This window comes from Dromiciops gliroides, chromosome 5, assembly GCF_019393635.1.
Source record: "Dromiciops gliroides isolate mDroGli1 chromosome 5, mDroGli1.pri, whole genome shotgun sequence".
Taxonomy (NCBI): domain Eukaryota; kingdom Metazoa; phylum Chordata; class Mammalia; order Microbiotheria; family Microbiotheriidae; genus Dromiciops; species Dromiciops gliroides.
The window spans coordinates 229171223-229187489 of record NC_057865.1 but is presented as its reverse complement, the minus strand read 5'-3'; the positions used below and the strand labels follow the sequence as shown (position 1 = coordinate 229187489).

Genomic DNA, 16267 nt, shown 5'->3' with positions numbered 1-16267 from the left:
ACATAAAGATCAACATTTGTATTTAATATATACACATATACATTTATATATACACATATGTGTATCTCTCTATATACATATATACACAGAGTGTGTACATATGTGTGCACATGTGCGTGTGTGTGTGTGTGTGTGTGTGTGTGTGTTTGTGTATCCAGGTACAAAGTACTGGGACAGGAAGTACAAATTCAGCTTTAAAGCAAGGCAACAAGAACACACACAAATTCACATAAACACATATATACATATATTTACTTAACTATATTGCATATCTTTATATATAATAGTTTTGTTTTGAGTATAGAATGATACATAGAGAGAACATACAATATAAATAAGTAAATGTATGTATGTGTGTATACACATATACACACTAACAGTGCATGGTACATAGTGGGTGATAAATAAGTGATATAATATACACACATACATGCCATTTATTAATATGTCCCTTTTGCCTCACCATTAGAATGTAAACTCCTTTCTAGGCTTTTCTAATTACTCATACTTCAAATTCCAGTGCCTATTATAGTTCCTGGTACATAAGTGGTATGCAATAAATGCTTGTCAGGGATAGCAATCCCTCATTTTTATTCATATATCCATAAAACAGCATAGAATATAGCCTACTTGCCTTGTGTTCAAGGCCCATCTCCTCTACTTACTAGCATGTTGAGCAAATGGTTTAATCCCATTGAGCCTCAGTTTTCTCTTCTATAAAATAGTAAAGAATATCACTGTACCATTCACCACCTAGAATTATCATTAGGATGGAATGAAGAAATAGGCATGACATAAAGTACTATGTACGTATAGAGTGGTGAAGATCTTAGGATCAATTTACAGCCAAAAGGCACACTAGAGGGCATCTTGTTCAACTCCCTTACTTCCCAAATGAGAAAACTGAAATCAAGAAAGTTTAAGTAACCAGCCTCAGGTGACAGAAGTCTGAGAAAGAATCTATCCAAGTTCTCTGAGCCCAGAGGTAATCCCCTTTCCACATGATCATGACAATTATACACTCCAACTACAAAAGGATTCCTCATATGCAAATATTTGTTTTGGTTTTCTAAAGTCACCAAGATTTCCCTTCTAATAATTTACTCCATGCAGAAAAGCTAGTACCTGTAGCTTTCTGATTGTTTGAGAAATTTTCTGATTAGACAATATCTGGGAAACATGTCCCTTATTGAAGAAAGCAACTTGCCTTGTAATTACTTTCGTGGAAAACCAATCACACAAACATAAGCTTTCTTGCACTATTCTGGAAAAGTTTACAGATTCAAACATGTTATTTAGAAGATTAAAGTAAAAATCAACATAAAGGAAGACTAGCAAGAAAGCAAGAATCTGAGTTTTTCAAACTCTTAAGGTTCAATTAAATGTCTAATCCCTTATCCAAGTGCTATTGTTGTTCAGTTATGTCAGACTCTTCATGGCCTCACATGGGGTTATCTTGGCATTGATGCCGGAGTGCTTTGCCATTTCCTGCTCCAGGGCATTAAGAAAAACAGAGGTTAAGTGACATGCCTAAGGTCACACAGCTAGTAAGTCTCCAAGACCGGATTTAAATTCAGGGCTTCCTAACTCCAAGCCCAGCACTTTATTCACTGAACCACCTAGCTGTCACCAATTAAGACTAAGTAAAAATCTGATGATTTTTTAAAATCCTTTGCAACAGGTATGAATTAATATAGATTTCACAGAGGAGCAAGAGTAGAATTGTTCTACTGTAGTTTCATAACCCTATGGTGACATAAAATCCTATTCATGAAATATAGAATAATTTCCTCACAAGTAAAAATCTAAGATTCCTAGTTAAAAACCTAATTTCACAAACATTATTTAGTCATTTAATGATGTTCCCTATCTCACAAGTGAGTGATTATAAAACATATTTAGATAAAACTCTACTTATACAGAGGTATTTTTGAAATATGCTAAATGGGCATGCTCCAGGGAAAAGAAAAGTGTTACTGATACCGTGTTTAATTACTGAAGGAAAAATAAAGACAAAGAAAATACTACATTTGTGAACTGGAAAAGGTACATAAATTAATTGGTATAGTTTAATTCATATCAATACTACAAAACAAAGATGTGTTTTATTTTAAGTAACCATTATTGATATTGAAAGGTATATTTAAATTTTATCATCAAACTGTTTCTCAGGTAAGATAGAAAATAATTGTACTGCTTACAAGCAGAGATTCTTGCCTTTAACTTAGCAGCATTATCATATAATGTCTGTAAATTCTCAGAGGTCTTCGGGCTTTGGGAAGAATTAATTTCTTCAGACAAAATATTCATTCAAATTTCATCTATGATTAGTCATTTTGTGGCAGTTGTTAGTATTAGTAATAAAGCTAAAAATAACTGAATAGATACTCACAACCTTGCATTTTTAATACCTGTCCCTATTTCCCTTTCCTCCGATTCAACGTGTTTGTTTTGGAAGCAAAGTGCCAACACTTGACTGAACTGCACTTAAAATGAGTGACTAATGGTCTAGAAAAACAGACAAGAATGCATACCTTGTCAGCTGAATAAGTGGTCAGGCTCTACCTTAGGCCTGTTTCATCCAGACCAGGGAAACATGGGGCATGTGATACTATTATGGCAACCAGGAATAACTTTCCTAGTGCTATTTAAATGACAGACATGTGGCCTAATGTACCTCTAAATATCCACTAACAAAACCATTATTTCAACTGTATACAGCAGCTAAAGTTGTCTTTAAAAGTCACGAGAACCAAAGGCTTGTTAGCCAGAACCATCACACGAGTGCCTACTTTGTTGATCACATGGAGAAAAGAATTTGTCTGACAAGTTTCAGCAGTACTATCCTATAAAGAACAAAGGAAAAAGAAATCCTGGCAATTTCAACCCAATAAAACCCAATGTGCCAATAACCAGCCACCTATTAGTAAGAAAGATAAATTTGTACTCTCAGCAACTCTAAGCAAATGCAATACAGTTATATGAAATGAATATTTGAGCTGAAGAAATGCTTTTTTTTTTTAAAGCAGACTGTGAAAAGCACCTTGGAATGAAAATAGAGTAATAAAAAACACCTGAGCAAATTGTGATTTTACTTTTTGGGTAAGAACTGGCAGATATAACATAAAAATCAGTATGATTTGGTTCACTTCTAAAAGTATGGAAGATGTTACTAAGATTCGGTAGGATAAGTTTAAGGGAAATGGCTAGTTATTGAAAATTAATGCTATTAAGACAATAAAAGAAGAAATTTGTTTTGCTAGACTATACGTGTTTGTAATTATTATTTTTCTTGCTTTCTCATTGGATGGGGGAGATAGGAAAGATAGAGAGAAAATTTGAAACTGAAAGAAAGAATAAAAAAGTATTTGTTTTAAAATAATTTTAAACAATGAAAAAGATGAAAAAAACAAAAATTTAAGGATAAAAAAGAAAGTAAAGAAAGAAAATTAATGGAATTAAATCATCATAGTAACTTTTAGTAACTCTTTAGCTGGGCAAGTGGCCAAAGCATCCTCTACAATAGTAATGAGATATTTCTGCTAAGGTGTCCTGGTATCATCTTTCCTTTTCTTCCACAATGGGGAACACATGTGACCTTTGTACAGAATCTACTCTTGCTTCAGTCTTTACAGTAGGAGACTTTACACTTAATTTCCACTCAAATAAAGGAAACTGCATCCTCTGAGCCTGCAACTGACTCATTTCAGAGTCAATGTTAAAGTGGAAGAATTGGGACTTTCATTGTACAAATAGGGAAATACCTGTAAGCAAGTCCTTCCTGGCTTCTTCTATGAATGGAAAATGTTGTAATCTTCATTTTTTTAGAAAAAATATTCAGAAATAATAGTTCACTGGTCTAAAATCTGTTTTTAGACCCCTAAGTTTGAAACTAGATTAGGTCAAGGACAAAGTCCTTTCTCCTTGGGAAATGATTAAGAGTAGAAGCGAAACTGTGACCAGACAATATAGTAATTCTTGCCTTGTTTCAGATCATCACCTTCTACCGCTGAAGTGATTTGGGCAATAAATTCATCCAAAGAACAGTCATTTCCTCCAACTCTTAAAGAAATGGGGCTGCTACGCACACTTCTTCTTTGAGAGAGGATGATATTGATAAAAGGGAAGAAAAATATCTATATTTTCTCCAGGAGAACACTTGAGGGAATTAGTCAGAAAAAGAACTACACTGTGACTATTATTTTGGTATGTCAACCCCAAAATTGTATTTTAATATGTAGAATCTTTGTTCAAGAGTCCTATAAATGTTACTTCAAGTACTCTTGGAATGTTAGAGTACATGGACAAACTATGCTACCTTGGATATCTCTTTCTTTAAGCTAAAGATGGCTTAGATATCAATGTTAAATAAAACTATTTTGGTAGACCTTACACACTGTATAAATATTATTTCTTTTACATATGCATAGAAGAAGAACACAGGAATAATGTGAAGACATATGGTGGAGTTCGGTTCAATCTATACATAATAATGTGTAAATATACATTGGGTGCTGATACTGAAACCTGGACACTTCTGAGGAAAAATGTTGTTCAACAATGAAATGACTTGGAACTTTCAAAGCATGATACACCAAAATCTGGGAAGTATCTTGTTCCTCCCCTACCCCATGACAGTACCTGGTGTATGACATGATTAAAATGGAGAGACAGATTCCAGCTCAATCTATTCCTTGGGTTCTCATATACTGCCATGTTTCTAGTCATACCAGTTGCTAACCTCAGTGTTATTGATTCTCACTCCCCATTTCTCATCAATTGCCAGATCTTGACAACTGTACCTTTATAACCCCAATCATCCATGTTCTCTTAATTCCCCTTACATGACAACTGCCCTGAATCAGATCCTCATAGTTTTTCACCTAAACTATTGCATTGTCTCTCAGTTGGTCACCCCGACCCAAGTCTCTCTGTTCTGAAACCCATTCTCCATGCAAGCTGACAAATTCATATTCTTAAAACACAAGTCTACCAATGTCACTTCTCTCCTTTGGAGGCTTTAGAGACTCTTTAATGCCTCCAAGATAAAAAATATAAACCCTTCTGGTTGCCATTCATATTCCTTCATGGTACAGGCTCAACTTACCATTCCTGATAATTTTCATTCACTTTATGCCTTTTCACATAATCTAAGTTCCAGATAAATAAGCCCTCTTTCTATCCCCTATATCTAGCATTCTGTCTTCTGTCAACACACTCTTACATAAGCTGTCCAATATTTCAGAAATATATTCCTTCCTTACCTCTGCTTCTTGTAACTTCTAACTCCCTTCATAAATTGCCTCAAGGTTGTTCAGTTGTTTTGCAGTCATGTGTGGCTCTCCATGACCTCATTTGGGGCTTTCTTGGCAAAGATTCTTGAGTGACATGTCATGTCCTTCTTCAGCTCATTTTAGAGATAAGGAAACTGAGGCAAACAGGATTAAGTGACTTGCCCAAGGTCACACAACTAGTAAGTGTCTGAAATAAGATTTGACTCAAAAAGATGAGAATTCATAACAACAGATCTAGTATTCTACCCCCCAGCACTATATACAACCTCTTAAAAGAGAACTTTCCTATTCTTGTCCTCTTCTAGTTCTGCCTCCTCATTTTATGGATATGGAAACAAATCTAGAGAGCTTAAGGACTGACCCAGGGTCACAGAGCTAGTAAGTCTGGAAGGCAGTCCTGAATCTAGGACCTCCTTACTCTTAAGTTTCCTGATCTCAGCAGCATAGAATCAGAGATATAAACCTAGTACTAGCCTTATAGGTTATCAAGTCCAAGCTTCTCATTCTACAAATGACAATCCCAGAGACTTTTAAGTGACTGTCCAAGGATTACATGACTTGCAATTGAGGCATAACTTAAACCCAGATATTCCTAACTACTACTCCAGCTTCCCTGCCAAAAATGTTGGTTTCTATTTCATTTTTATTTATGTCATTTAAGTTTTTTTTTTATTTTGTTTATATTTTGTATTTCAATTTCAATGTACATGCTATCTCCCCCAGATGGAGAATGAAGGATGAAAACAATTTGTTTATGCTATCTCCTCACCCAACACAGTGCTTTGTCCATAGTGGACATCTAATGAAGGCTTGTTTATTAATTTTACAGATGAGTAATCAGGGCCAAAAGAGGCAGGGACTTGTCCTGGATCAAATCATGAGTATGTTTCCTGTTTATTCAAATCATAACTCTTAAAGGCTGCCTAAATTTTTCTACAGGCTTATACAGCACAAAGGGATTATAAATACATAAACCTCCATTCAATCATTCAATTTTAAATGGGTACATTCTACTCAGATATGAGATAATAGTAATTAGGGCTAGACAAAGAACTATGAAGATAATTTTTGCCATTTATGATGAGTTTATAGAAAAGGCCTGACAAAAGACAATGCTACTGTGTATAAAATTGATGGATAATTAAATCAGACCAATAAACAGTGATAAGAACAGAAACTACACTTTCTTTACTGTAGGGAGCTCCCAGGTGAGGAAACTGACTTTACTGATGCATATTGGCACCTTCTCTGCAATGCACTTCCCTAGAGAGTTTTCCAGATTACTGAAGTTAAATAATTATCCCAGAGTTAGATGGGCAGTGTGTGACAGAGATAGTACTTAAATCCACATCTTTCTGGCTTTAAAGCCAGCTTTCTATCTACTACCTCAGTGGTGTCAAACTCAGTTAGAAACAGGAACCATTAACTCAAGTATGAGGATTCTTATTGTCATGATCTTGTTATGTTGCATATATTATTATCTTATATTGTATTTTTATTAATTTTATAAAATTCTTTCCAATTCCATTTTAACCAGGTTACCCTTTGGGGTATTGTGGGCTGCAGAGGGCCCATGGGCCATATCTTTGATCCCTCTGCAATACATCAATCTGCTGTGAGAAAAGAGTAAGATAACCACTTTTAAAGATAGGGTTTCTCCGATGTTTGTTAAGTTGATGACCATCCCGCTGGGCCTCAGTTTATTTACAAAATAAGGTGGCTAGAGTACATAGTCTCAAGATCTTTTTCAGCTCTAAAGCCTATGATTCTGAGAAACACTAGCAAGCATCCAACAAGGCAAGTATGTGGGGCAATGATAAAGATAAATAGATTAGGAAAATGGAGAGAAATGGGGAGCACAACAGGAACAACCAATGAATTCAAGTCCAAGGTGAATATATTGGAAACGTTAGACTAATGTAAGATAGATTATGGTTTCTTACTAGTAGATACCTTTATTTTCCTTGTTGTGTCTATTTTTTGCCTTATAATAAATCACAAAATGACAGATTCACCAAAGCACAGAATTTCAGAATCAGAGGGGACTTCAAGGGTCATCTAGTCCAAGCCATACATGATGAAGAATTGCCTTCACGACATCCTTGACAAATGATCATCTAGCCTCTGCCTGAAGACCCCAAGTGAAAGAAAAGCTTTCCCTGCTCCCTCTCCTGGGGCAGTCCAATCCTCCAAAATAACTCAATTTTTATAGTAATGCATTTCTTACATAAAGTCAAAATCAGCCTCTGGCAGTTTCCATCCATGGTGCTTAGTTAGACTGTCTGGGGCTATGCAGAACAAATGGTGCCTCTCTTTCATAGCCACATTTGATTATCTCTACTATGCTGTTGGTTCTTAGATCTTTAAATCCAAATTTTGTTTCTTTGTTGAGCTACAGTCACACATCCCCAATTGTCTTTTGGATATCTCAAACTAGAGCCCCCTATAGCTATCTCAACCTTATTTTGTCCAAGACAGATCTTCAAATGTCTTAGTGTACTTATCATTTTCTCCTTAACCCTTCTCCAGGTTAAATATCTTAGGTTTCTTCCACCAATCCTCATTTAGCATCATCTCCAGCTCTCTCACCATACTGATTATGTTTATTGATACATGTTCTAACCTGTTAGTGCCAGGGCAGTGAGGTGGCACAGTGGATAGAGCACTGGGCCTACAGTCAAGAAGACATCTACCTGAGTTCAACTCTGGCCTCACACACTTACTAGTTGTGTGACCCTGGGCAAGTCACTTCATTCTGTTGGCTTCGACTTCCTCATCTCTTTTTGTTGTTCATCCTTCATTCTTTCCTTTTCTTTTCTTTTTCTTTTTTTTTTTTTTTGGTAGGGCAATGAGGGTTAAGTGACTTGCCCAGGGTCACACAGTTAGTAAGTGTCAAGTGGATGAGGCCGGATTTGAACTCAGTTCCTCCAGAATCCAAGTCCGGTACTTTATCCACTGTGCCATCTAGCTGCCCCTGTTTGTCCCTGATTCTTTTGTTTTGTTTTGTTTTAGTGAGGCAATGGGGGTTAAGTGACTTGCCCAGGGTCACACAGCTAGTAAGTGTTAAGTGTCTGAGGCCCGATTTGAACCCAGGTACTCCTGACTCCAAGGCCAGTGCTCTATCCACTGCGCCACCTAGCCGCCCCTGTCCCTGATTCTTAAAGAGGACCATGACATCAGGAGGTGATGTAATGACTTGCACTGAATTGGATTTAAGTGAGGGAGGGCTGTGTAAGGTCACCAATCTTACTATCTTCTCCAGAGCCATTTTGGTCTAGTGGCAAGATATATATATCAAGACAACTGGAGATGGCCATGAATATTTAAGGAAATTGGGGTTAAGTGTCTGAGTTGAGATTTGAACTCAGATCCTTCCAACTTCAGGGCCAGTTCTTTATCCACTACACCACCTAGTTTCCCTTCCTCATCTGTAAAATGAGCTGGAGAAGGAAATGCCAAACTATTCTAGCATTTTTACCAAGAAAATCCCAAAATAGAGTTAGGAAGAGTTGGACACAACTGAAAAATGACTAAACAACAAATTTGTCAATAAATTTATGAAATGAGTTATTAGGAAAGAAGATAAGGTCACAAATAAGTTTGGGCCAGGGCAGAGTACAGTGAGATTATTATCTTTTTTATCCTAGGAATTCTATGTGTCAGTGCAGATAATGAACTTTGAACTTTCTCTTGTTGACCATGATATACTATCTCTTGATGGATCTCATCTTTGGAAACATCATGATATCGAGTCCTGCAAATGCTCCCTATTTCCTTTTTTAGGGACCTATAGCATATGAAATATTCATGACTAAGGAAATAGATTAGGGTTCTGAAGGAGTTTTGGAGAACTCAGCTATTGCTGCACTTGTGTTATTAAATCATTATCACCCAGTTATTACTCGTGTGGATGAAAGTGGGGCTTTTACCCCGGGGCACCAAAAATCCCAGGAAGTATATATACTTGGCATGCTGGGCCAGTCATTAGGTGACCATCTGCACTCTCTAATTCAGTCTGTGAAAACATTCCAGCATTCAATAGTCACTCTCATGACATCCCATTCTTGGAACTTGTATTCCCTCTTTTCATTAACAATTCATGCACCCATTTTTTTCAGCTGAGTAAGAGGTGGGAATAGTTGTGGGCCTGTTATCCCAGTGAGAAAGACAGTGGGAATAACAACAAGAAATTGTGATGTTATTTACCCAAACATAAGCTGTTGCTTCAGACCTTGTATACCCTTCAAACTCTGAAGAGCTCAGTTCAACTATTATGAAGTCTATCACTTCATTCATCTTTGTAGGGAGTACAGATTTATGTCACATTTCATAACTGACTATACATTCTAGAAAATAATCAGATATATCTCCATGTATATGTATGCGCATATAAGTAGATACACCTATATGCAGACACACACACACATATACACTTTTGTTCTGTTAACTTATTAAATTTCAACAAACATGAAGAATGTGAAGAACAGAAATGAGTATTATATGAAACCAAGTGTGAAGAACAGAAATGTGTTATATGAAACCATGAATCTTACATACAGCTTGTTTCTTTAAAGTATATATTAGATTTATCACTAAGATAACTCATAGTGCCTTGTTCTTCTCTGTTCCTTAAGTATCTAGCATTCTCTACTATGAATTTTAAAAATGTTTCAAGGATGATATTTTTTTCTTGGTGGGGAGAGGCATTACTATCACTCCAAACTTGCTTCCTCTACAATCCCCCCCCCCACCTAAATGAAAGCTTTTCCTTATAGCAAATAAGTACACAGAAGGAAAAGAAATGGACACATTGGTCATTTCTGAAAATGCATGTCTCATTCTGAACTTCCCATCTATCATCTTACTGCCAAGGAATGGCAAGAATGCTTCATCATTAGTGTTTGGGAGTCATAACTCATCATATCATTGACCAGAGTCCTAAGTGTTTTTAGAGAGGTTTTCCTTTCTTTCTATTGGAGAGTTTGTTATTCTGGTTCTAATCACTTCACTGTATCAATTCATACATGTATCACCAGATTCTGGCTTTCCTGATATGATGCCTCTTTCAGGACTTGCAGGCTTCCATCTATCCTTTGGTAAAGTCTTGGGTTCACCTTGGTTTCTCTTTGGTTTTCTTAATCATTGTTTTGCTGCCCTTTTTAGTACTTAGCTGGATTGTGTGTGGGAGAGCTAACCTCCTCTGTGGCCTTTCATATTACCATGCCCTCCACATACTTTGAAAACATGATAAGTAGGACTAATATTATTCAGTTGGCATTTTGTTCTACTAAACAAAGGAGCAAAGGCTCAAACTGCAATATACACACCTACATCCTAAACATCATATGTTAAGCACAGATCTTTGCCCCACACTTTGGAATGAGTAGATTTTTATTTTTTAAAAGATAAAGTTGTATAAAGAAACCTGAGTTTCAGAATCTGACAAATTAAGAGCCCATATTTGGGGGTGATCAAATAATAAGCAATAAAAAATATGCATCTGATGAATCTTGATTTAAAAAACAAACAAAAGGGGGTGGCTAGGTGGCGCAGTGGATAAAGCACTGGCCCTGGATTCAGGAGGACCTGAGTTCAAATGCGACCTCAGACACTTGACACTTACTAGCTGTGTGACCCTGGGCAAGTCACTTAACCCCCATTTCCCCACAAAAACAAAAACAAAAAACAAACAAAAGACCCACAGGGGGTAGCTAGATGGTACAGTGGATAAAGAACCAGCCCTGGATTCAGAAGGACCTCAGTTCAAATCTGTTCTCAGATGCTTGACATTTACTAGCTGTGTGACCCTGGGCAAGTCACTTAACCCTTATTGCCCTGTAAAAAAATCTCCCCCAAAAGCTCCCCTCTCAAAAAAAAAAAACTCTAAAGATATATGTTAGTACTTTTAGAACATATATATATATATATATATATATAATTACCACATACATAATATTTATATATAATAATTAATTATTATAATAATATGTATAAAAGTCCTTTAAAGTAGAGGTGTCAAATATGCTCCCTGGATCTCCTTGAGATTAAAATGTATTTGAGAAATATTTCAGAAAATAAATAAAAGTACAATAAAACATAGATAATGTTAATATGTGATTGTCTAAGTCACTATGTCCCTGGGGACCTTGAAGTACTTTTAGCAATGGTTAAATGGTCTTTTAGTTTGGGATGACTGCTTTAAAAGAAAAGATAATGGGAAATTAAAAATAAAAAATTTTAATGTTCTTTTGACTAAATCATACAGAAACATCAATTAGAATAACAAAAGAAAATATTCTCTGAAATCATAATCTGCATTTCATATGCTGTTATGTCAACATATCAAAATGAATATTTTTCATGAAAAATGGAAATTTAGAATGATCAGTTATTGTGTTTTAAAGGTTTTTTTTAAATGTGGGACTAGAAACGTGTGTATGTGTGTTTGTGTGTGTGTGTGTGTGTGTGTACCCAGACACACACATTCATTGAAATTGTTCTTAGGTTTTGAAGTCATGTATTATTGTTGTTATTCTCTAAGGAATATCATATATATGCATGTATATACATATACAGTTGCTGCCTTTCTTCTACTAAAAGTTTTTAAGCTAACCTTTCAATCCTTGCTACTTGACTACATAACAATTACCAGAAGGTAGCTGGATATGTCATCCCTTCCCCAAATTCTAGACTGCAGTTATCTAATGGTCTAAAACTAGTAACTTTTATACTGTACAGTCTTTGATTGCTTCTGAGTTTATTACATTCTGGTAATGTCACTCATAAACCCATGTTTTGGTAAGTATTCATATCTTCCATAATAGTTCTGCTCAGAAATGTTCCTGAAACTAGATACATTCTATCAGACCACTCACCCATTGGCTTGGTCCTGTAGCTATAAAGTAGCTGATGATTTAGCCATAGAATGAAAATTGCATTGGGCTAGAATTAAGGTGATCCTGGTCTAAGTATCATTTCTATCACTTACTAGCTATATGACTTTGAGCAAATCATTTGACCTTTGTGAACCTCAATTTCAGAGGATAATGAGGCAATAATTAATCTTTCTGAATCTCAATTCTCACATCTGTAAAATGGGAAGGGGGGGAAGGGAGGGAAGGGCTGGATTGACTTTAAGGTCTCTTTTATCTCCATGAGGCACTCACTCATTCTCTCTAGAACTGCCAACAGAGCCACTCTTGAGTGTAACCGGTATAAAAGCAGCTAACCTTAGTGTTAATTAATGAAGCAAGAGGCAGGACACGTTTGTTTCTGATGATCTTAGTAGGTGAGCTTTGGGGAGCCTAGAGGAAGCACAGAGGGACTGGAGAGGTGATGATTTCTATTGGGAATCTGAATTCCCTTAAGCTCCAAATTGGCAAACTTAACTGAAGTGAGCCACGGATAAGGATCAGAAGGAGGAAGGGCACAAAGGGAAACATGATCGTGAGAAAGAACATTTATAGGAACACAAAAGATAATTGAAGGTGAGCAAAGGAAGAGAGATGACATGAAAAAATCAGCTAGATGTCCTTAGTAGATAGGGTGCTAGATTTACAGTGCCTGTGTGGCCTTGGGTAAATATCTAAACATTCGCAGTTTTCTCATCTCTTAAAGAAAGATAGTAACATCTGTAACACTCACCATGCAGGGTTGTTGTGAGATTCAAATGAGATAATGGATTTTTAAATAGTATGTTTTAAGTGTTTACTATGTGCCAAGAACTGTATTACATAATTAGGATACAAATAAAAACTAACTATTGGCCCTGACTTCAAAAAGCTTATACTTTTTTTTTGTTTTTGACCATTGCAGGGCACACAGCTAGTAAGTATCAAGTGTCTGAGGTCACATTTGAACTCAGGTCCTCCTGAATGCAGGGCCGGTGCTTTATCCACTGCACCACCTAGCTGCCCCAAAAGCTTATACTTTAATAAAAGACTACAACACTTAATGGGTGGTTTAAAAGGAATATTTCAAGGCTACTGAGTGAAGCAAGAAGGGAGTAGAATGATTCTGCTTTTCCAGAAGCAATGAACATATCAATTATGGATCCAGATCTGGAAAACCAGACACAGGGAAAGGAGAGGATGGACAAGAGGGCACATAGGAGACAAGGTAGTTGGTAAGGAGATGGCCAGGGAATGAAGTGAAGCATTGATGGAGATGTCCTCGATGAATGTGGTGCTGATTCCAGGCACTCAACAATAAGGACTATGAGGCTACAGGGAGAGAATAATGGAAATGGAAGGGTTAAGTTCTGCAGAATGTGGTCCCTGGTTCAGTCAAGAAGGTAAAGCATGGGCCAGGGAGTAAGGCAGGCAAAGCCCTACAAAAATATTAACTATCACTTAAGAGAAGATAAGAATGGGGCTAAGTCCCAAAGCTCCTAGGGAGATTACATGGAGAAGGGAATGAGAAAGCCTGACTGAAGGAGAAGTGGTGTTGAAATAGTTCCCTTTTCTCTGAAGAGGTGGGGAAAGAAGGGAATAAAATCTTTCATAGACTATGAGATATGGTTATATTGGTTCCTATTTTTCCTGACTATTTTATTGTTTTAAGGGAGATGCTTATGTGTGAGAGGTACATAATAGTAGGAAAAGACCTTTATAAAAATAACAAGCATCAGTAACTTAAATATATATCTATAATGACAGGCTAAAACCAAATGTAAAGAAAACTATGAAATTGTGGGGAGTGTTACAGGAAGAGGATGTGGTCTATAATTATGCATTACAATTAGAGCAACAGGCTTCCAGCACTTGTGATTTTTACATTATTTATTTATATATGTCTGATGATAAATCTATCCAGTATCTATTCAAATGCTAGCCAGTACCCTAGAAGTCCATTTTCTAAAATTTCACTGACTTATAGTTGAAAATTAAAAGACCAGTTTTTCCATGAAGAGAAGTTAGAAGCTGAAAGGATCTAAGATAAAAGTCTGGTGTGCTGAGAGTTTACAGGTATGAGACAATTTAGAAAAGCTAGCCCAACCTTCTTATTGGACAGATGAGACCCAGAAAGGAAAGGAGGCTTGTCCATGGAAACATTAGTGGCAAGTAAAAGGTCCTCTGACTTAAAAGCCATATTCATTACACAACACCATCTTGTCTTCCATTCCAATCTTCATTCAAGATATCTTCCCAGACAAAAACATTTTCCCAATATTCTACTACTAGCAACTATCCCTAGAGCCCACAAAACTGTCCCTAAGGTGCCTTCCACAGCTAACATAGAATGTAAGTTTCTATGATCATTAAATATTTTTTTTCTTTGAGTCAACACTAATTGGATTATTATACCTGGGAAAAGTTATATGAATGCTTGTTTTTTTCCTCTTTTTAAGTTTTGTTTTATTTTGTTTAAATTACTACAAGGAATTAAGTACATCAGTATTTTTCCTGTTGTCTTTTTCAATTCAACACCAAATTTAAATACATACCTGTAACATAATAAATTGTACACTCTTAATGAATTTGATGGTTCAGACATATTTGAGGAGGAGGAGAAAGAGAAGGAGGGAGGTGGAGGAGGAAGAGGAGAAGGAAAAGGAGAAAGAGAAAGAGAAGGATGAGGAGAAGAAAAATTTATTGTGTTTTTTATTCTTGTTTTTTTATTTATTTCCCCACCCCCACCCCCAAGAACTCAAGCAATTCAATACAAGCTACACATGAGCAATCATGTAAAACATTTCCACATTAGCCAGGTTGTGAAAGAAATCAGACAAAAACAAAATTTATGATAAAGGAACTAACAAAAATTATTATATTGTGCTTTAAGGTTTGCAATACCCTTTTAAAATATTATCTTGTTTGATTCTACTAACAATCCCATAAGGTAGATTCTATTTCTACCATCATTTTATGATGTGGAAACTGAGTTAGAGGTTAAGTGACTTGTCTAGGGTCCCACAGTGAGTAAATATCAGGCTGAATATGAACTTAAGTCTCCTTGACTTTAGAGCCAGTGCTCTATCCACTGTACCACCTGTCTCTAATATTCTGTAAATAAAGATCAACATTTCTCTGTGTTTGTAATTCCTAAAGGAAATGACCTTATCTTCAGCATAGACATTGTTGCTATTCTCTCAAACAGCTTGGTCACTATGACTCTGATCACTCTAAAGTAACTTTCCAAAGCTGAAATATGACTCTGACCTTTGCTATATTCTTAAAATTTGTCAAGGGTGGCATCTGTGTTTGCTCCTAAAAAAAAGCAAACAACTCAGCAAAAAGGCATCATGTCAAAGGGAAAGGGTTACAAGAGGACCAATGTCTTCATATGGCTCAGAGTGATTTTCTTAATGCAATCCCACTTACCTTACAGCTTTTCTTAACCTCTGCTTGAGTTTCAGTACCTAATATTGTATAGTTAACTACATTTGCCAAATGAAGTACATCAAACTGATCCTTTTGTTATCTGTCATACTACTTCTATGTAAGAGGCCTTGTTGGTGAAATCTAAATAAAATACAATTATACCTCTGTTCATCCTCTGCATCTCATGTTGTAAATAGGCATGTTTCAGACATACTTTGTAATCAAATTTTGAGATGATACTTTAATCATTCCACTGGTATTAAAAATAGATATTTTCCTATCAAAAGTTCAGATTAAGTTTATAGGATTATAGACTCACAAGATCCTAGATTTAGAACTGTAAGAAAACAGAGAAGCTATCAAATTTAACTCCCTCATTTTACAGGTGAGTAAACTGAGACCCAGAGAGTCACATGTCCAGGGTAAGAGAGATAGTTAGTAAGTTTTGTTTGCTTCTTTCTTTGTTTATTTTTCCTTTTTAGGTAGAAAAATCTATTTTCATCAACTAAAATTTTGAGTCTTTGTCCTTAAGTCTTCAGATTAAAATCTCACCCTCCCTTGGGCCTGTTGTGCCATTTATAGTAGGCAATTATGAAAATAGTTCATATTCATCTAGTATTTAATGCATGTAATACTTTTTTTCATGCTGAC

The 16267-nt window shown here is 36.0% G+C and overlaps 1 protein-coding gene across 8 annotated transcripts in view; it reads right to left on the bottom strand.

Moving 5' to 3' along the window:
* SLC16A7 (solute carrier family 16 member 7) overlaps positions 1 to 16267 on the bottom strand; it is a 257556-nt gene that overhangs the window by 171873 nt on the left and 69416 nt on the right. The gene's annotated exons all lie outside the window — the stretch shown is intronic.